General features: G+C 46.8%; 1 protein-coding gene across 7 annotated transcripts in view; it reads right to left on the reverse strand.

The window, feature by feature from the left end:
- Positions 1–22,623, reverse strand: part of GATAD2A (GATA zinc finger domain containing 2A) — an 80,059-nt gene extending 57,436 nt beyond the window's left edge. For 4 of the 7 annotated variants that reach the window (XM_035117253.2, XM_035117251.2, XM_035117256.2 and 1 more), the window contains exon 1: positions 6,899–14,111. The gene's annotated coding sequence lies outside the window, so the exon portion shown is untranslated. Of the gene's footprint in view, positions 1–6,894; positions 14,112–22,463 lie in introns of those variants that run through there. The other 3 variants (XM_035117254.2, XM_035117248.2, XM_035117249.2) reach the window with 2 other exon arrangements.
- Between the last annotated feature and the right edge of the window lie 383 nt (positions 22,624–23,006).

Genomic DNA, 23,006 nt, shown 5'->3' on the forward strand with positions numbered 1-23,006 from the left:
AGTCTCCAGCCTACCAACCCGGACGTCCTGGCTCCTAACTAGCTGCAAACTCACTCCAAGTCTGTGGGGAAACCTGCAAGAGTTATGAATGCACAGGGGCAGCTCTCATTGGGTCCATCTAGAGCAGTGTGGCCTTCCTGGACTGGCAGCTGCCCTCCAGGGTTTCAGAGAGGAAGTTTTCCCTCAGCCCTACCTGGAGACGCCATTGGGGATAAAACCTGGGACCTTATGCTCGCAAAGCAGGTTCTCCATGTCTGAGCTACGGCTGTTTCCCCACAATGGTATTTAAAGGTAAAGGGACCCCTGACCATTAGGTCCAGTCGTGACCGACTCTGGGGTTGCGCGCTCATCTCGCATTATTGGCCGAGGGATCCGGCGTATAGCTTCCAGGTCATGTGGCCAGCATGACAAAGCCGCTTCTGGCAAAGCAGAGCAGCACATGGAAACACCGTTTACCTTCCCGCTGTAGCGGTTCCTATTTATCTACTTGCATTTTGATGTGCTTTCGAACTGCTAGGTTGGCAGGAGCTGGGACCAAGCAACGGGAGCTCACCCCGTCGCAGGGATTCGAACCGCCGACCTTCTGATCAGCAAGCCCTAGGCTCAGTGGTTTAACCACAGCGCCACCATTTATTGGTTTTTAATTGTATTTATACCCCACCTTTTTCTCCTAGGAGCTCAAGGTGGCACACATTATTCTTTCCCTCCCTCAATTGACCCCCCCAACAACCCTGCAAAGTAGGTTACCTGGAGGCAGTCAATGGCCCAGTGAGCTTCGCAGCTGAGTGGGCACTCGAACCCTGGTCTCTTAGGTCAAAGTTTGACCCTCTAACCACTGCACCACACCAGGGCTGGGTGATATATTGATATATCATCCCAAACCAGTTTGAAATCCATATCATGATATTGGTTTCATTATTTTTTACCTGGCAATATATCGCAAATCATGATGAGTGTGAGCGCGCTAAGCATAAATCACGATGCGGGAAAGACCGTGAAGCCAGCCAATGGCTCTACACAGCTCCATCCTTATTTTGGACACCGTGATATAGCAGTATTATCGTGATGTTTAGCTGGTGATATATCACAATGTTGAAAACCAGATATTGCCTAGCCCTACACCACACTAGCTCTCGCCCCCAGTGAACAGCTAGCCTTACAAAAAATCCTGTGCGAGAGGCCAACTTTTACCACCCTTGTCTGTTTTAAAACCTGTTATTTCTGGAGACAACAGGGTTACCCCCCTGGAAATGATTATTGCGCAACTGCTGCAGACCTCTCCCTGTCTCTCCCGCTTGTGCTCAAGCCACCTTCCTCTTCTACTGAATTATGGGAGAGCTACCCATTTTAGCAATATTTGGGTCTTACCTTGCCTTGACCACCTGTTAAACCTCACCCCCCATTCAGAGTTAAACACACACCCCTACACCTTCACAGTTTTTTTTTAAGAGCAGGGGAAGTACAGAGCTCAGAAGCGAAAGTAAAAACCATGAGTATTTGCATGCATGATAGCTTTTAACCCCAGAATCTGTAAAGCCACAATCCCAGGCCTGAGTCTTTAGTTCAATCAGCATGAACAGGACTTATTTCCGAATAAGAGTACTGTTAAATAAATAAGAGGACAAACTGAAGTACAGGGAAGCAGCCTTGCAGGATCAGGCCCAAAGCTTCCATCTACTGCCTCTGAGAGGACAGTCAGCAGAGAAATTCACTTAGCAATGTCAGGAAGTCCACAAACCCTACCCCGTGGCATGACCCCAGTGATCTAGCCTTCAAAGACATGCTGCTTCAAGGCACAAATAAAGAAAACCTAACTAACTTGCATGCCATGAGACTTAAAAGGAGGCACCGGATGTTAACAGGGATTACCCATGGACAAGAAGAATTGCTGGATCAAACAAAAATTCCATGTAACCCAGTGTCCTGTTCCCAACAGCGGTCAGTCACACACTCCAAGCAAGACCACAAAGGCAGCATTCAACTAAGATTCACAGCAAGTACACCCGCTGAAATGTATGAATACGACCAAGACAGGTTTGTTAATTTCAGTGGGTCTACTCTGAGTAAAATGGAGCTGAATACCACTCCTTGGCAACAGGTCTCTGTCTGTCCTCAGCGTCCGATAATAACTCTGCAACGTAGCTGCCAGCATGATGTTCTCAGGCAGTGTTCGAAATTAGCCAGGCACATTTTTTGCACCTGATTATTGGTCACTTGCAACCAAGTGAAGATGCCTAGAGCCCACAATGGCATCTGATATCTCCACCACCTGGAGGTACATGCCTGGGCATCAATGGATTTGGACTGTTTTCTCTCGCTAATACCACATCCTGTAGAATTCTATCTATTTTATCTGCACAATCAGAATGTATTTCAGGAACCAAAATGCCTTTTTTTCTGTGCAGCCAGAGCAGGAAACAGCGGTTTAGTGAATTGTTGCTTGTTTTATCTTACCCCACTGTCCTGATCACAGTTGGGAAGAATATTCCTAGGTTATGAATGGTTCCTGTCACCATTAAGAAAAAGAAGTAGGAATAAGCCAATAGATATGCAGACTGTCCCTGGATCAAGTGACTTTTCTTCTTTAAGTTCTCAACCTAGTAGCTCAAGGTTGTCCTCTGAACTAGCCAGATGTTTGACTGAGAATCAGTCAGTCCCATCACTGGAAAAGTAAGACACAAGAGCAATCTTGGCCCACAATGGCAAGTAGACATAAAGTTTTTGTGAATGGTTTAAGGAGCCCTATGGCACCTAGCTTATATATCTGAGTTTCTAACACTGGAGCCTAACATCAGGAGGGTGACAGATTCCCCATTTCTGATTTAAGAGCCATTCCCCCACTCTCCTGGAGAGAATGCCTCTTTTAAATAGAGGCATTCTTCCATCTCTTGCATGCAGTAGGGAAAGCTGATTCTCAGGAGCAGGGATGGGGAACATCTATAGGGTTCCTTCATAAGTGTCTTGACTCCAGCTCCCATTACCCTGACCATTGGTCATGCCTTCCATCCAGATTAGCCATGGCAGCATAAATCCCATGTTTACCCTTATTCATTTCCAGTGCTTGAAATTTTGCGACTGACACGGGTTCAATTGTGACCATGTGGAGATATCTGGATGCCAGGTTGGCGACTGGCCCTTCCAGCTGTCTTAAGCAGGTCAGCAGAGCTTATTTATTGCATTTATCTCCCACCTTTTTCTCCAAGGACTACATGGTTCACCCCACCCCCTGCTCAGGTAATTCCTACAACGACCCTGTGAGGTAGGTGAAGAGGCCATGACTGGCTCCAAGGTCACCCGGCAAGCTTTACGACAGAGTGGGGATTTGAACCCTAATCTTTCAGGTCTTAGTCCAACACTCTAACCACTACACCCTACTGGCTTCCTAGAGTCTTTCTGCTATGAGGCAGCTCTATAAATTAAGCGGGAGAAAGTAAACTGAAAATGGAGAAAGCAAAATGTCACTTAGAGAAGGATCCGAAATATTTTCCTTGAAGCTTGAATCTGTTGTATTCTAGATGCTTTATTTAATGTTGTAAACGGCTTTGAGATTTTTTTTCCTTTAAAGTATAAACCAGTAAAGAAATGAAATTAATAGGAATAAACTCCACCGGGGGGGGGGCAAAAATGGCACCTACACATACTGCTGTGGTGCCTGTAACCCAGGTTTAATTTATATACTATAAGCTAATTTGGTGATTAGCTTATATATCTAACACTATCTCATTCTCCAAATTTGGAAGCCCCTCTGTCATGCCAACATGATCCAAAGGTGGTTTTCAAGCAATATAGAAATACCCAAAAATGTTTTTCTGAAGGCCTTCTTGAACCTACTGCCAACCTGTCACATTAGGGAACCCCTCTTCTTTGGGAAGGACCCCAGTTCAGTGAAAGCGCACCCGCTTTTCATGCAGAAGGTCTTGGGATCAGTCCCCAGTGATGGCTGGGAAAGAGTCCCTTCTTGAAATCCCAGAGAGCTGCTTCCAATCAGTGTGGACAACACTGAGCTAGATGGACCAACAGTCTGACTCAGTTTAAGTCAGCTTTCTATGTTCCTAGTGTTAAGGGAGATGAATATCCCTCTGTCTGCTCCAGGGATGGGAACAACACCTGTGGCCTCTGGACCAAAACACCCAACACCAACATCTTCCTTGACCATTGCCCCGAATTCCTGCCTTGCAGGGGGTTGGACTAGATGACCCTGGGGACCCTTCCAACTCTACAATTCTGTGGTTGCTGTCAAAGACAGCTGGAGGGCAGCATGTTGGCTATCACTGGAAAATGTTATGTTTGTGGGTGCTAGACACCCTAAATTCCTGTGTCCAGCAGGAGTTAGAAATTAATCAAGGTAAATGTTAAAATATATTTCCTGACTAGGAAATTGCCTGGGGTGGTGGACAAAAGGAAGGTAATTAGCCATTAGGAAAGCAAAAGAGGGGGGCCCCCTCCCTCAACTCAGAATTAGTTTTGAAGAAAAAGCAGAGTTTTGAAGTAGAGTTTCAGAATTGTCTGTGATGTGGGAAAAGGTTGCAGGCTGGAAATGGCAGAGCACAACGTTTAGCTTTCTGCTTGAATCCAAGGCCGCAGCTATGGGAGAAACGAAGACTCTTTTGGGGTGTTAATGCTGTGAATTCCCATTATAGGCTCAGGTGGTATATCTGTGTAAATAAGCCGTATATCCTCTAGAGCAAGGGTCAGCAAACTTTTTCCGGAGGGGGCCGGTCCACTGTCCCTCAGACCTTGTGGTGGGCCGGACTATATTTTGGAGAAAAATATGAACAAATTCCTATGCCCCACAAATAACCCAGAGATGCATTTTAAATAAAAGGACACATTCTACTCATGTAAAAGCATGCTGATTCCTAGACCATCCGTGGGCTGGATTGAGAAGGCAATTGGGCCGCATACGGCCCCCGGGCCTTAGTTTGGGGACCCCCGCTCTAGAGACACCAGGGTCTCCGCTGTGCCTCATTCCCAAAGGCCCAGCGCAGACCCCTGGTGAAGCACTCGGAACCCCTGGAATTCTGCATGACTCACAGATTAGGGATTCGGCTAGAGAAGTGTTCCCCAGACTATGGTATCCAGATGTTTTTGGACTACAATTCCCATCATCCCTGACCACTGGTCTTGCTAGCTAAGGATGATGGGAGTTATAGTCCAAAAACACCTGGAGACCCAAGTTTGTTAAACACTTTCCCTGATGGAAAGCAGCTCCCTGTTTATATACAGCAGTGGGGACTCTGCAGACTAAAGAGGGGGAACATCTGTGGCCTTCTGGCATCCTATAACACCTGGAGAGGAGCCACAGGTCCCCCCATTCCCCTCCCTCCCTCTCTGTAGCTTAAAGAGATGCCCATTAGGAATGATATTTTGATAAGGATTTGAAGGTGATGAGGGAGATTGGAGGGGGTGCGGGAAAGAAGAGAAGAGGAAGTACTCCCCTATAAACAGAGTGTGAGAGCAGCCATCTGAAGCAAAAGACGACCTGGTTAACCAGAAATCCTGAAGCAACAGTGGCCGGTCCATGGAGTGGGAAAGGAAACCATCAGAGACAGAGCTCAATGGAAATTTAAATAAATAAATGCAGAACTCCAGGAAGAGGTGGGGCAAGATTTCTGGCGGGGGGAGGGAGGGGGCAAGCAAGAATGAGAAAAGGTCTCTGCAAGGCGAATCAGGCTACGGGGGAAGCTTAGGTCCCACCCCTCAAGCACATCCCCATCATCATCTTCATCCTAACAGGAGGATTGAGGAGGGACTTTTATTCTGGAACAGAATCCTGTCTGGCGACCTGCCAGGTTTAGGTGCTAAGAGAAGACGCAATTATGTCCTCAAGCTCCCCTCCCCTCCGAATTTATTTTTTTACCTCTCCCTCTATGTCCTCCCCACCCCCCCAATAAAGCCAGTGGCCTGTTCATTCAAAGTAAGGAAGTCATTTCAGACGCACCAGAAACCTCACTGACCTGTCTTCCTAAGGCAGACAAGATTACAAGCTCCCCTTAGAAGTACTCTCCCTCCCCACACCCAATAAAACAACTGGTTGGGGGGACGGGACGACGACGACACAGAGGGGAGTTATTTTCTAAACCGTGGTTTGTATTGCAATGCTCCGGCCGTCCTCTGCCTCCCCGCCCCCACTCAACTCCAGCCTCTCTCTCTCTTCTTCCCAAACTGGGAGGGAAAGGAGGGAGTGCGGGATGGTGGTAGGAGGAGGAAGAGGAAGTGAAGAAGCAAGGCCGGGGAAAGAGAAAAAAAACAGGGCTCTAACTTTTTGAAACAAGCTTTTTTCCTCCTTCCCACCCAAAAGGCCGCGTTGGGTGTTTTTTAAAATCAGATAATGCTACAGAACCCTGCGTGTGTGGCTATTAGAGAGCGTAGTAGTGGAAATAAAAGTGTATATTGTCAAGGGGAAGCCTCCTCCAAAACACAAGTTCCAGCTTCCTGTCTCTCTGTTCTCTCTCTCCCCCCCCCCCGCCCTGCCTCTTCCATCCTCGGTGAAGCACGCAAAAGAAGAAAAATCCACTTTCTTGCGAGTTTTTACGTTTTTATGAACACGAAACCTTTTTTAAAAAGAAAAGAAAAAGAAAGTTCGCCAGCTGCTTAACGTCTACCTCCTCCCAAAATCCACCGTCGAAGGTTCGGAAGACGCTTTGCCAGGAAGTCGAGTAAGCAAAATCTCACGCCTCCCCCACCCTGCCAGTCGAAGGGAAGGGGCTGGGAGCTTTAGTAAACTCCAAATCCAACGAGGCCGACGAGATAAGGAGGCTTTTAGCCACAGCCCCAAACCCACTCTGCTCGTGCTCCACTCCTTTAGAGGCCGCAGGAATCCGACTTCTACCGCCTCTCTCCTCCCCCCCCCATCCCAAAGGGGAAAAAACCCCAACTTTCAAAGAGACGCACTTACAAAGCCGCTTAAACGATCCCCCAAATCGAAAGGTCGGGCAGATCCACTTCTTTTTTTAAAAAAAAGCCTCCCTTTTCTGTCCACCCCCTTCACCGGCGATGGGGGGGGTGGAAGCGAGGAGGAAGAGCAGCCTCCTCTTTCGAACCGGCCGGCGAGATCCCTCCTCTCTCCAAATCCTGCTGCGCTCTCGCCCCCCTCCGTTGGCCAAATGCGCTCTTTACACATGGAGTCGCTGGGCACGAGCATGCGCGCACCGCCCGCCGCCGGCCCACTTGGCTCTTGAATCCGCCTCCTCCTCCGATCTTCCTCTTCCTCTCTTCCCTCCCCCGGCCAAGCTCTTAATTAGATGGCAGCAGGCAAACTCCGCCTCTGTCATCTCCTTCCTTTTTCTCCGCCCGCCCTCGCCAACTCCGCTCTAAAAACTTTGCGCAAAATGGAACGGCTGGAAGAGCGCGCGCGCGCGCAACGAGACGACTTGGGCAGGAGACGTAAAAAGAGCGCAGCGAAGGATCAGCTTGGAGATCGGGGCAGAGAAGCAAGGGGGGATGGCTGATAATGCAATGGGGGTGGTCCCCCACTTTTTTGGTGTTACTCTTTCTCTTTGGGGCCACGTGGAGAGGCTGAACCGCAGCAAACCAAGTCTGGGTATGTGCCGATACATTATAGAGGCATGGGGCGTCTTTCTGCGTGTCCCACCCCGGGGAGGGAAGAGGAGGCTGCTACTGCTACGGTACATCCGATGGGGCTTTGCATGCTGGAGGTGGAAGAGAAGAAGCCGCCCAGCCTAACTAGGGCGTCGGTGACACAGAGCGCTTGTTGTTGGACCTGGAGAGGAAGGAGAATGACGGCCGTCCGGGACTGGCAGCTGCCTGGCCGCTTTGCGAGGCCCAGGGGTGCTGACGACACGAGTTTGCTTGCTGCGTTTACTCGGGAATAAGGGCGGCTGCGGCCGAAACGCTAATCCTTTTATCGGGGCCGGGCGACTAAACTGTCAGCAAGCTTCCAGGTACTCCGGAGCTCTCCGCTGACGCTGCGGAGTTGAACGCTTGCTCTCGACTTTCTGGCATTTTGGTTGGGGCCTAATGCGAGGGACAGGGTAGCTCGGTCGGTAGAGTCTGACTCTCAGGGTCGTGGGTTCGAGCCCCACGTTGGGCAAAAGATTTTTGCATGGCAAGGAGTTGCGCTAGACGACCCTCTTAAGTCCCTCGCAACTATGCAATTCTATGGTTCTCCCACCCACTCCACCACAATTGCTCGGTACAGTTTCCGCGAAATTGGGGCATTCACAATCTGGGTTAAAATGAGAGATATAAGGAAGCACGCACCTATGGCCAAACCCCTTGATGCCTCCAATCGCTGCTGTGCTCCAAACATCAATCAGCCACAGCCATCATAAGGCAGGTTTCCTTTGTGTTCCCTGTTAAAACCAGCACTTGATTCAGAGCTGGAGGACTGTAATTTTAATTTGTTTTTAGGGGGAGCAGTTGGGCACCTGCTTTGTATGCAGGAGGTTCCAGGTTCAAGCCACTGGGGGGGCCACACACACCAGCCACCACGGTCTACTGCTACTACGGTAGCAGTGCCTTCGAGGGTTTGCAGGCAGAAGCACCCCACCCCATTTTTTATTTAGAAAGAGAGACTCCAGGAATTGGCTGCATGAAAAGCATTGTTCTACTCAACAGTAGAGCCACTGAAATGAATGGGCCCAATCTAGCCATGTCCTTTCATTTCAGTGGGCTGCTGTTGTTGTTTAGTCGTGTCCGACTCTTCGTGATCCCATGGACCATAGCACGCCAGGCATTCCTGTTTTCCACTGTTAATTCTACCCAGGAGTTAGAACTGTTGAAATTGATGGACATAACCAACACAGGTCCATTCATCTCAGTGGGTCTGCCCTGTGTAGAAGGTGCAATTCAGTGGGTCTACTTTTGAGTACAACTTTGGATGCAAGGCTTGCACAGTGGTGGACCCTGCTCTAGTCTCTTGTGGGCTGCAGCTCTTAGGCTTCTTCCATCAGCAACTTTTTAAGTCTCTTTAAGGTTACCATATTTATTCGAGTCTAATGTGCCATTGAATCTAATGCGCACCTCAATTTTCAGAACCTTGAAACAAACAAAAAAAGGTATTTGCTGGCGAATGTAAATGTACCATCGAATCTAATGTACACTTAATTTTTGCAATTTTGTGATTTGGCCAAGTGAGGTGAGCAATTAGAGTAAATACGGTATTAATATCTTTCATCCAATCTCTTGTGCCCACTACAGCTCCCCCACCCCATCTTTGATGATAAGATTTCAAATCTACACCAGAGTAAGTGCAGTGGCAACACGCCCAGCCCTTTCACCAACTACCCTTCAGTGAACACAATAAAACCTGGAATGCAAAGCAGGTGAAAAGGTGTGGTCTGGCTGGTCATGAGGCTGAGGCTGGCCATGATGGCTGTCAGCATTCCAAGGTCTTTTAGGTGTTACGTTCTGGGGTGTGCCTTTAAGGTAACGCTGTGTTTGAAGAATGGAGGGCATCAGCTGTGTGCTGCATTAATTATACTCCCTGGTGAGTTTGTAGGAGCAGGGTGGGTCCGAAGGGAAAATGGCTATCTACTGTCTTTTCTTCTTCTTCTTCACCTAAACAAATGGAACAGAGGAAGCCCTTTTTCGTTTTCTTAGATTTTGCCAGGGAAACATGGCCAGCTTTCTTAAACCTAAAATTCTCAACAGGGGGGCAGATCCTATAAGTTGAAACAGGAATCTGCTACAGAAGACCCTGCCCAGTCCTACAACATTTTAAGAGGGAGTCTAGAGATAGTGCACCGTAAACAGCTGACCACGTGCAAAGTTTAAGGTCAGAGTGGCCAAGAAATAAAGCCCAGTACCAATCCTGCTTAGAGTAGACCCGCTGAAATTGATGGGCATGACTCACTTTGGCCCATCTAGTCTATGATCCTGTTCTCAAAGTGACCAATCAGATGCCTCTTTTGAGAAAAAAAACACAAGCAGGACACAAGTGCAACCGTATCTCTCCCCACTTGTGATTCCCAGGAACTGAAATTCAGAGGAACAAATTAGGGTGTCAAAGGTGAGGGTTAAAAAGGTGTGTTTTCAGCATACAGTAAAGTACTTTCTTCCTTGGAGCTTTTTAAGCAGAGGTTGAATGGCCATTTTCACGACTCCTTTAGCTGAGATTCTTGCATTGCAGGGGTTTGGATTAGATGACCCTCAGGGACCCTTCCAACTCTACAGTTCTGATTCCATACAATTTAAGGTGCCATGCTCACCTCTGTAGAGAGGGGGTTCCACAGCTTAGGGGCTGCCACAAAGTGACCTGTTTGGCAACTGCTTTCCTTGTTCTACACTGGCTCCAAGTATGTTTCCAAGCACAATTCAAAGTGTTGGTGTTGACCTTTAAAGCCCTAAACAGCCTTGGCCCTCTATACCTGAAGGAGCTTTTTCCACCCCCATCATACAGCCCAGACACTGAGGTCCAGCTCCAAGGGCCTTTTGGTGGTTCCCTCTTCCCGAAATGTGAAACTACAGGGAACCGGGCAGAGGGCCTTCTCAGGAGTGGCACCTGCCCTGTGGAATGCCCTCCCACCCGATGTCAAGGAGATAAACAACTGCACGACTTTCCATAAACAACTGCACAACTTTCCAGAGACATCTGAAGGAAGCCCTGTATGGGGAAGTTTTCAAGTCCCCATGGTTTTTTGCTTTTTTTAAAAGACAGGAGTGTCTCCAAGTCCTACCTGGAAATTCCTGGAAATAAACCTGGGACCTTTTGCATGCAAATCAGAACACACAACCTCTTGCAAATATGGGAACAAAGACAGTCCCTCTGGAAGCGGGCCTAATAAACTATGTTAATGCCATTTCACAACGGTGAGGCAGGCATGGAGACAACAACACCAAGTCACAAATCACAGGCCTACATTTTCACATTTGTTTAACTACTAATGTCCTGATTCCAGGGCCTTGGGAGAGGAAGCAAGCGTGTTGGGTCAAGCGAGGAGGGCCTTAGTTGAATACTGCTAATATTTTTAAATGAACAAAACATGGAGTGGTTTCCCTTTAGGTTCCTCCCAGCTAAGGATAGTGGTGACAGAAATAGCAAGGGTTACATCATCTGCTTTCCTAAATATTCCTAAATATGAATGTGCACACACGAACACACGCACACAGTGTGTTCTTTTGAGACAGGCACAGAGATTGTACTGTATACCGTTTTGAGAGTGAGGGAAGAAAAGGGGCAGGGGTGGAGGACAGTTCAAGGTATACCTGTCTGCCTGGTAGGCTGTGTGAAGGCTAGTCACCTCCCCCAGGGGTAGCCAATGTAATGCCTTCCAGATGTTGTTGGAGTACACTTCTGCTATCATCTCTGGCCATTGGGCCATGTTGATTGCCAAGAACGAGGAATGTAAGAAGAGCCCTCCTGGACCGAGCCAATGGCGTATCCAGTCATAAAACTGTTGAGTTGGTAGGATACCCCCAAGGGCCATCTAGTCCAACCCTCTGCCATGCAGAAATCTCAGCTAAAGCACTTAGGACAGGTGGCCATCCAACCTCTGCTGAAAAACCTCCGAAGAGTCCACCAGCTCCTGAGGGAGTCTGTTCCACTGTCAGAAAGTTATTCCAGAAGTTGAGTCAGAATCTTCTTTCTTGTCACTTGAAGCCATGGGTTCAAGTCCTACCTTGTTTTCACAGTGGCCCAAAAATCTGCAGGGTGCCAAGCGGGTGTGTACCTCTAATATGCACAGACCAGAACTTTTTTTTTTTTTTTTAAAATCATTATTCTAATGAAGCACAGGAATATTTCAGCACATGGCAAACAGTACAATGACAGAAGAGCAGGGGAGTGAGAAGAGGTTTGTGCCTAGGAAATAAGAAAAGCCCTGCTGGATTACACCAAAGGCCCATCAAGTCTGGCATTCAGTTAGGGAAAACAGGAAGAAACCTTAATAGTGAGTCAGATCGTTGGTCCATTGAGCTTAGTATTGACCACACTGACTGGCAGCAGCTCTCCAGGGGTCTCTTCCCTGCCATGCCCGCAGATGCCAGGGGCAGAATATTCTACATGCAAAGCAGATAATCTATCCCAGAGCTATGAAGTTGAGCTCCAAGGACCTTCTGGCAGTTCCCTCACAGTGAGAAGTGAAGTTGCAGGGAACCACGCAGAGGGTCGTCTTGGTAGTGGCACCCACACCAGAAGGCAGCCCTGTATTGAGAAGTTTTTAATGTTTAATGTTTAGTTATGTTTTTATATATGTCAGAAGCTGCCCATAGTGGCTGGGGCAACCCAGTCAGATGGACGGGGTACAAATATTATATACTGCATTATATTATATTATATTATATTATATTATATTATATTATATTATATTATAATTATTCCTTGCCCTCCACCCAGACTGAAAGCCCTGCCCACGGCAGAGAGGTGTATTATAAACCACCCTGTGAGTCTCAGATGAAGGGTTGTATAGAAATTTTAACAACAACAATACAGGGGCCAATGCTCTTTGGGGTCTCCCTGCTCCACAAAGGAGATGATGCTTTCAAAATGGCAGTTGTCTTTTTCAAGCCCTGGCATGGAAATCACTCGTGTACTGAATCCTATTAAGATCCAAGTTTTGCTTTTTTTTTCTCCAAAAGGAAAACACATTTAAAGGATGGTCGAGGAGCCTCAAATCCATGGACAGAATTTAGCCCTCCAGCTTATCTGGCCCTCAAAACTTTGCCCCTGCATCACCCCTTAGGAGCCAACTCCTATGGTCTGCGAGGTCTCCCCCCACAATAAAATGTTTGAGGGGGCTGCCCTCCCCCCAAAGTTGATGAGCATTGGCATCATGTGATTGATTATGTAGGATGGGGCTTACCTGGGGCCCCCAATATTTGATTCAAGTTGGCACCCTGCATCACCCTGTCATGGCTCCTGCTTCACACCATCCTTGAGTGTTTTGGTTTGACTGCACTGTGCCTTTGAGCTGTGATAAAGCCTCTTCGCTTGCCTTGATGGAGGATGGAGAGAAAGGTATGGGTGAGGAGAAACCAGCCTACTGCCCAAAGGTTAAATTTGCCTCCATTGCTCTGCCCAGTTTTGCCTGTGGCCCTGCTCACCACTTGCATGCAGTCCTCAGAAACTTTACCAGAAGGGAATGCGGCCCTAGAACTGAAAAATGTGCCCCCCCCCAAATCCCTGACTTAAAAGGATTGTCTATGTATTCATTGGAGAATTAGCACCCTTGGGTGTCAGACTTTAGCAGGGCTTGTTCAACTGGGCTATTAAGTGAAAACCACTTAGCATAACCTGTTCAGGTGGATGTGTAAAGGTGCACTTGGAATGACAAGGAGAAGATGAGTCAACTTATGTTAAATAAATAGGTTTGTGTATATGAAAGACTGAGGGAGGGGGAAAGGAATCTGTTGACCTCAAAGCAGGATTTGCACACCTGGGATTAAAATACAGCTCATTGTTTTTCTGAACTGCTGATAGGGACAAGAACAGTACTGGTAGTGTGCTGCAGAATTAATTCTGGAGATGGCGCAGCTAACCTGCGCACTCACCCCACCTTAACAATGGATGGCTTTGGTTCTGGGGGGATCAGTTCCCAGTCCTCACTTCCATCTTTTAATATGGGAATAAGCAGCCTTACAAATAAGTCACCAGCCCACATTTATCTTTTTGCTGCTACTAACCATATTTTAAAATGGTTTTCCAAAAACACACAATTTGTGTCAAAAAGGTTAGAAAGAGAGAAGAGACACAGAAACGGGCTCTAATAAAGCTTCCCAACCTGTTCTGCCGGAGATGATTCTTGCTCTTCTACAGGTAACCAAGGTGTGGGGCATTTGCAAGCCTGCTATTATCCTGCCTCACAGATTGTGTTGGGATAAGAGAAGGCCCCTGTGGAGCTAGAATGGACATGAAATTCCCTCAGCCTGCAGTGGCCTGCACCCCACTTTCCAACTGAAATAATTGGAGTCCTGGAAAAGTTGTGGACAGCGATTAGATTTCGCACCAAGCAAAAGGTTGTCCCTCTCTTCCTGCAACTCTTTTAGCTTCCTGCTTTTCCTATGGCATCCTGCCTCACCCAGATTTCACTCTCTGTCCCTGGATGGGAATAAAGACCTGGTCTAATCTTCCAGGGGCCACATTGCGGTGGTGGGCAGAGCCAGAAGGGAAAGTGGGCAGAGAAATAAATTCAAATTTTACCTTTTGTACCATAGGTACAACACATAGGTGTGTTCTACACACCCCCACCCACCCACCCCTCTGCCCTCCATCCAGGTAATCAAGATGCATTTTCTGTTGTAAGCCGCCCAGAGTGGCTGGGGAAACCCATCCAGATGGGCGGGGTATAAATATATTATTATTATTATTATTATTATTATTATTATTATTATTATTATTATTATTATTATTATCAGAATTAAAAGACTCCCTACCCAGGCAAAAATACCTAAGGAAATAAAGAGGCAGGGCTAGTGAGAGATGCTGGCCTGGGTAGAGTCCCGAGCAGTGAAAAAAACTTAGATATATAAGCTTGGCACAAAATGGCACCTTAAACCAGGGTTAAAGTCGCCAAAACAGAATGACTAGTTGGCATTTTGGGGCCAAACGGCTTGAAAGTTGTATTTTTCAACATGACTTTTTGGTTCCTGAAATTCATTGATTGTGCAGATAAAATATAATGGATAGAATTCTACAGAATGTGTTGCTAGTGTGTGAAAAAGGTCCAGGCCCAAGGATCCCTAGGCATGCACCTCCAGATGGTGGAGAAGTCAGGCACCATCCTTTTTCCCACATGATCGCAAGTGGCCGATAGCCAGGTGCAAAATGTGCCTGGTGAATTTTGAACGTTGGTCCTGAGGGCCAAATGGAGAGGCATGGGGCTGCTTTTGTGCAATGGGCATGAAGTTCCCACCCTTGCTCCCCTCACATACACACTTCTTGATAAACTACTTTGTACATTCCCCTACCAAAATAAAGTCTTAAGGGAATGCGGTCTTAACGATTCACATTCATTGTGCTATACTCATTGCTCCATTTCTCTCCCACATTCCTTTGCCATCAACCTTTCAAATTGTAAAGTCATTAGAACAGAGACTTCTATTTTTTCTCCTGTTGCTCATGTACCCCTACGGAGCCATGTTTCTAGAACATGCACACTACAAACGATTGTGCTTTCCTGCAGGCTATGAAATGTGGCCCATCCTCCCCATGCAACCTGCAAAAGTGAGTTAAAATGGTTTTCTGTAACTTAATGCAGTGTTTCCCAACCAGTGTGCCTCCAGATGTTTTGGGACTACAACTCCCATCATTCCTGACCACTGGTCTTGTTAGCTAGGGATGATGGGAGTTGTAGTCCCAAAACATCTGGAGGCACACTGGTTGGGAAACACTGACTTAATGTACAAAAAAACAATCCCCACAGCAAAGACCAGCATCAATCCAAAGCCATCAAAGAGAAGCATCAGGCAGTGTAGTCCGAAGGTCATAACCAAAGTTTAAATCGCCATTATAAAACTAGCAGTTCATAAAACACTCCTGGGGGGGGGGATTTGCTTTGTTTTTACAGTGAGTGAAATTCTTCAGAATTGTTTTGTTTTGTTTTGAAAGGCAGGTTGCATTCAGCTAAACTAGAGTAGCCTCACTGAACGGATCTAATTAAGTTGTGTCCTTTAACATTAGTGAGCCTACTCTGAGGATGACTAGCACTGGACACAAGCTAGCACTACTCAGAGTAGATCCCTTGAAAAATAACAGACATGCTTGGTTCACGTCCATTAATTTCAATGGGTCTACTCTGAGTAGGACATTGTTAGAGACAACAAAGTTTTTACTGGGGTGAGAAAGAAGCTATCACCACCTTTAATGGCAAGACACCCGCTCCCAACGTAAACAGGAAAGGTGTGTTTCATAACCCCCCTTTTAAAAGAATTTTGCAAGAAAACATTTCAATCAGTTGGACTGCAGCTTCCAGTATGACATGGGGTTTTATACATTTGGCAATTGTTGAATTAATAGAAGTGGGGACACACAGAAAAGGAGGCAAGCTTTCGAAGTAAATATAGTTCCATGTGCATAAAAAGTCCCTAGATAACTCCCCCTGCTGCCGCTTTTATGCTGGAATCTCAGCCTGCACCAGGCAATTCTGACAGTTAAAAGTGTGCTGAAATTCGAGGGAGTGGGAGGTGCTGGTTCCTGCTAATAGACTTGGATATTTTAAACTGGACCTCACATTCACATGACACTAATAACTTGCCAATAAATGTGTGCTCCATAAATTTAACCGCCATCATCATGGGGCTTCCAGCAACTGGTATTCAGAAGCATTGCTGTCTCCCAGCAAGGAGGCCCCGAACATAACCATCATGGCTAGCAGCTGGGAATCATGGGTGGGGAGAGTTGGTGTTACACTCAGGTCCTGCTTGTGGGGACTTACTATTGGGGCATCCGGTTCACTACTGTAAAAAAAAACGACTCTGGAATACTTGGTCCTCCTTTGGCCTGATCCAGCTGCAGAGTTCTTCTTTGGGCTGCATTCAGCTAAGTTCTACTCTAGAGCAGACCCACTGAAATTAATGGGCCTACATTAGTCATATCCATTCATTTAAAAATGCATACTTTCTAACATTGGATACAACCCTATGTTCTTAGGTTCCGATTCTATCTCCATTCAGTTTTACCAAACCCTTCAAGTGTCCCTGTTCTCCAGGGACAGTCCTGGATTTATAGAAGCTATTCCGCTTTCTGATTTGATCCCAGAATGTCCCACTTTTCCTTAGATCCCTATTATCATCAGAGAAATGTTGGAGGGTATGGTAGGCTGTCCCGATTTTCATGGGAGAAATGTTGGAGAGTAGGGTGTTCTGCAACCCCTGAGCCAAGGAGATAAGTAACTATACAACCCTTAGAAGACATCTGAAGGCCATCTCGTATAGGGAAGTTTTTTTAATGTTTAATGTTTTATTGTATTTTTATATATGTTGGAAGCTGCCCAAAGCGGGCAGGGTATAATTACTACTGCTACTACCACTACTACTACTATAACTATTATGGAATAGTTCTAGTTACAGGTAGGTAGCCGTGTTGGTCTGAGTCGAAGCAAAATAAAAAAATTCCTTCAGTAGCACCTTAAAGACCAACTAAGTTTTTATTTTGGTATGAGCTTTCGTGTGCATGCACTTTTTTTTATTATGGAATAGGACAGCCCTTTTTTTCATCAGAGAAATGTTGGGCGGTATGTTTTACTGGATGACTCCCAGTACTGTACTATGAAAAAAGAAAGGAAAAAAATAAACACCTCTTTATTTCTACACTTCTGTGTTAGCTGCCATTCCCTTGTCTCCTAAGGTTAGTATCTCCAAATACATTTCTCACAGGGAATGTGCCACAGCTGTCTAGCACAGGTATGGGTGGGTGCACAGCATGGGCTAATAACCCCCCCCCCCAAGATTTGCACTGCTGACAACCTTCCTAATTTTTCAGCTGTTGTCTTGGAGATAATGGAAAGGTAGAAAAAAGACACACACACACACACAAGCACAACGCAACTCCATCTCTAAAATAACTTTTTAAATGAAGCATGAGAAGGCAAAGGTTTGATTCCTAACCTATAAGGGATTGTTCAACCCAAATCCCCAACCATGGCCTGTGTAAGCGGGAGGGGCACACACAATGCATCTCCAGAGCATGTAATATTTTCTTCCAAAAGCACATTTCTTGGGGAGGGAGGGAATGACATGAAAAGAAGAAATCCCTGCTTTTGGTGGCCCCACCCCCCAGCATAAACACACAAAGCAGTGGCTTAATGATTTGAAAAGTAGGGCAGTTCTCTCATCACCTGAGGACTTAACATCCCTGTCATTGTATCCAAGAGGAAGGAAATGTCTCACTTCCCCAGCTATTTCAGGAACAGAAATCAACTGCGGGGGGGGGGGGGATAGGGGAGGGGAGAAGGGTGGTTAGATGAGCATTCCATCATAGACTATTGGAATTGCATTCCTGGGCCACCCTAGGCAGTATAGTGCAGTAGTTAGAGCATTAGTCCACCCGCCCCCCAAATTATGTCTCAAGCAACCTGCCTCCATGGGCTTAGAATGAAACAGATTGCCCCACTGGAAGGGTGGGGAACACCTGTGGCCCTCCAGATGTTGCTGAATTACAACTCCAGCCATCCCTAACTACAGTACTGGGTCCTGTTATCTGGGGCTGGATGGAAGCTGAAAGTTCAGCAAGATCTGCAGGGCCACAGGTACCTGGGCTACTGGCTGGCTCTAGGTAAAATATTTGAGGGGCTAGTTTACTTCTGTGGGCCTGCATAGCTCGACACCCCTCTCCTGACCCTCCATGGATTCATCCTGGGGGGTGGGGGGTAGGGGAAGGAGATGCAGCTCGGAGGTAGAGAGCAGGCACTGCATGTAGTCAGTCCCAGGTTCAATCCCCAGCATCTCCAAGCAGGGCTGGGAAGCTCCCCTGCCTGAAACCATGAAGAGCTGCTGTCAATCAGTGTTGATGTGGCTCAGCACAAGGCAGCTTCCTACATACAGCTTAGATCTAGTTTTTATCCTAGTACAAGTTTTAACTGCCCTATCAATACCAGGGTGTATGAACAGCAGCACTGCTTCCTGATGACTGATTTAAGCTGCCGCAGCTTCTTACCATATAATGCCCTTAACAATTTGGGATCTGGGCATCTTGCCATATTGTCCTGTCCCAAGATCTGCTGGGGATGCCTTGCTGCAAGTGTGTTCAGTACTGTGGGCTCAATTATGTGGAGTTTCCTCCTGACTGGGAGTAGAGAGGTCTTCTCGCAATAGCCTTTCCAATTCCGCAATGCACTGCAATGAAGTTTTCTGTTGCATGGTGGTTTTTAATAGCTTTTATCCACTGCATGCTTTTCGTTATTTTTTACAGAGAGTTTAGAGATCTAGGTAATTAAATGGCATATGAATACTGTACTTGAGTTAGGCTGACCCCAACATTCATGGTACTGCAGTTGGATAAGATCATGAGGAATCCTTTACACATTGTGGGGCTTGAACCCACAACCCTGAGATTAAGACTGAGCCAGGTTAGAGCAATGTATTCAGCTTTAGATGCTGGCTGAGGACCTGCCTGTCTGTGAAGACTGTAATATCAGCCTGTGTAGTGAAAAACAAGCACACTTGACAACATTATGTGATATTTTATTATTGGGTTTTATTTATGTAGTTGCTGCAACAAACCCTGAGGTCTTCTGATGATGGGCAGGAATGAAGGTTTATATAATATATATTATATTATATATTAATAAATAAATGTGCTTGTCATGATCTATATTAATTTTCCCCCAGACCTCATAAAAACTTTAAAAGTGCACTGCAGTTCAGTGCAGTGAATTCTGGTGTTATGAGAGATGGAGAGAACAACTCTCTGTCCACTTGCGGCACTCCAAGCATACTTTTAGATACCACACTGCTCGCATATGGAAGGGTTTATACACCAGACAAGTGACTTTACATATCTGAGGGCACTAGACTCCAGTCCATGACAGGTTCCACCATAATACATTTGTTACGTCTCTTTAAGGTGTAATTTCTTTTTCTTGCCAGAGACTTAACACAGCTAGGTAGCCAAAATGTTGCCTGGAGCTTTCTTCCCTTCCCTTTGCTGCTCTTTCGTTGCTCAGGCTTCTGCCACCAGCAAAACTTCCATCTCTAAGACAAAACAAGCCCCTGCATGCCTCTAGTTGTACCTCTTGATTTCCCACCTCCCTGATCTCAGTTCAGCTTGCCCTTTCTTCCTGGAACACCTGGACCCAGTGGATTCTCATACCACCCTGTGTATAATTGCACCAACCCCACCCTCTTCCCAAGTCTCCATAACCGGCTCCTCTCCTCTCCTAGCATTCTCACTGAGCCCTCCATGTTCCCTCACACACTTCTCTAGAGACTATATTTGGAGATGTGCTGTAGCCTAGTGGTAAACTATCTGTTTTTCATGCAAAAGGCCTCAGGTTCAATCCTCAGTATCTCCAGGTAAGCCTGGAAAGGACTCCTGGTCCAAAACCCTGGAGAGTCACTGCCAGCCAGTGTTGATAATGCTAGATACACCAATGAGTCCAGCTCTGTAGAAGGCATGTTCCTATTTAAACCAGCCCTCTGTTCATAAGCACGAGGATCAGAACTTTACATTATCTTTAAAAGGTCCACAGCTGAGTAGTATAGCACATGTTTTGCATGTAAAAAGTCCAAAGTTCAATCTCAGGCACCTCTAGGAGCTGGGAATACCACCTGACTGTGAAACCCTGTAGAACTATTGCCAGTCAGTGCAGAAAATACTGAGACAAACAGACCAATGATCAGATTTTGTCTAAGTCAGCTCCATATGTACAAAGCAAATTCCTTCTTCTTCACCCACCACTCTTGGTACCTCTTTTCTTCCTTATTTATTTTTTGATATTTCTAATCCACCCCATAACAAGGTCATTGGATGGCTGGTGATAAATAAGGAGGGGGGAAGCTAAAAAAGAAGTTTTTTTAAAAAAATATTTTTTAAAGGGGAGGTGGATGAATAATTACATAAAAACAACAAAACAGAACTGCCATGCCACACCTCCAAAACAAAAAACAACAAAGGCTCAGATTATTGAAGCCAGCCTTTGCCAACCTGGTGCTCTCCAGATGTTTTGGACTACAGTTCTCATCAGCTCTAGCCAGCCTGGTTCTATGATGTCAAGGCTGATGGGTTCCCGACTGTGCTGGCTGTGGCGGCTGGGAGTTGTAGTCCAAAACACCTGGAAGAAACAAAGGTGGGAAAGGTTAATATATGGTAAGTTAAGGAGACCCAAACTCTAGAATCAGGTGTGGGAAATCTTTGCCCCTCCCTCAGATGTTGATGAACCACAGCTCCCATAATCCCTGGCCATTGGCCATGTATTCTGGGGCCAATGGGAGCTGCAGTTAGCAACATCAAAAGAAAGGACTTCATCACCAGAGAGATGGGGCCAGGCAAGCCTCCTTGGGAAAGTTACTCCATAAGTGTGTGGGGTGGGTGTGTAAACTACTGAGAAGGCCCGTTTTGGACCAGGTTTCCAGATTATTTTGAATTTGAACAGCAGCCCCGACATACAGTGTGTTGCAATAGTCTTAACATAAAGATAGCCTATTCTCCAGCAACTCCTTCCCCTCCCCCTTAATGTGTGAGGGGAGATGTGCCAGACACTTACCATCTCCTCACTTAATGTGCCACCTACATGCAGAACAAAAACTTTGGGGTCTGGATCCGGAAAGCTAAATAGAATTGTAATGTGCAACAGGGATGGACACATAAACTGGGCTCCCTAGATGTTGTGAACCACAACTATTATTTTTTAACTACAGGTAGGTAGCAGTGTTGATCTGACGTAGTCGAAACAAAAAATAAAAAAAATTCCTTCCAGTAGCACCTTGGAGACCAACTAAGTTTGTCATAGGTATGAGCTTTCGTGTGCATGCACACTTCTCCAGATTTTTAACTTGTAATTTCAATTATTTGTAAATGCTTTTATTGATAATTTTAATATTGCTTGTAAACCCCTTAAAAGCCTTGCGACAATCAAGTGGCATATTGTTAAATGCTGTCCTCAGTGCTCATTCTTTGAGCACCCCCAAACTCCCTCTGAACCCCACACACAAACCATCTCCAAAGTCCTCCCATTAGATGTCAAAAGAGATAACTAACTATATAACCTTTAAAAGACATCTGAAGGCAGCTCTATATAAGGAAGTTTTGAAATGTTTGATATTTTATTATGCTTTTTATGTGTTGGAAGCTACCCAGAGTGGCAGGGGCAACCCACTCTGCTCATCCCCTCAACCCCCCCCCCCAACTCCTGCTTCTCGGCCCCTCAAGCACCCCAAAACTTCTACTCAGCTGCAAAACCTAAACGCCCCCTAAACTCCAAACACTTCCCCAGATTTCTCACACCAACCCCTCCAAATCCCAAAATCCCTCTGCTCAACCTCTCGAACAGCCCCCCCCCAAAAAAAACACACCACCTGCTTTCTGCCCCTTAACCAACAAAACCAGCTCGAAAACACACACACACGTTTACATGGCTCCTGGTTAGAGCTTGGTGCTGATAACTCCACGTAGGGACAGCTGCCTATTCCTGCCTTGCAGGGGGTTGGGCTAGATGATCCTCAGGGTCCCTACCAACTCTAAAAAATTATATGATTCTATGAATACTTGCACTGGCCTGTCAGACATACATACATACATCTATAATATTATATATACATAGTGCTTTTCTTCTTGGGAAAAAAAGGTGCCCGTACTGCACACAAAGGGTGGCGGTGGCAGGAAAATGTGGGGGCTCTTTTGGGAGGAAGGGCGGGATATGGAAATTTAAAAATAATATTAAAATAATTAAAATATTAGAAATCCCCCCCTTTCCGTTTTCTCTCCCTTCTTCCTAAGTGACACGCGGTGTGTGTTTGTGCGGTGGAGGTGGGGATTCCCCCCCCAAAAAAAAATTCCCCCTAATAACAAGAACTTCTTTCTTTCCCCTCCCCTCCAAGCCCCCGAACGAAGGCCCCGCGGACTTTACCTCAGCTTTTCCTCCCGAGGGCCTCCGCCTCCTCCTCCTTCGCCGCCGCCGGCCTCCTCCTCCTCCTCTTCTTCCTTCCTCGTCCTCCTCCCTCAGCAAGGCAAGGCCCGGCTTGGCCTGGCTGAGGGGAGGAAAGCGCGGTGGGGGAGGGGAGGAGGCTCCCTCAGGTGGCCGCTGACAGGAGGCGGGAGGAAAGGCCCCTAGAAGCGAGTGCGCGTGCGCGGGGAAGGGCAAAGGGGAAAAAAAGGCGGGCAATCGGCTTCCAGCGTCGGGCCACGCCCCCTCTTTCCCCTCTTGCTTTCGACGACGCCGGCTGCTTTTCCCGCCCACTTTCCGACCGCAGCCTATCCGCCGGCTTCGCGACTCCACGCCCCCTTCTGTTTTTTTCTCCGCCTCCTCGCCCGCCGTCACTGCTTTCCCCTTCCAGGCCACGCCCCTCCTGCAATTCCCCGCCTCTCTTCTTTTCGCCTCGCACGTCTGCGTGCCTGTTAGCCGCACCCACTTTCTGTAGAGGCCACGCCCCCTTTGTGACTCCCCGCATCT

Source organism: Zootoca vivipara, chromosome 6 (assembly GCF_963506605.1).
Source record: "Zootoca vivipara chromosome 6, rZooViv1.1, whole genome shotgun sequence".
Taxonomy (NCBI): Eukaryota; Metazoa; Chordata; class Lepidosauria; order Squamata; family Lacertidae; genus Zootoca; species Zootoca vivipara.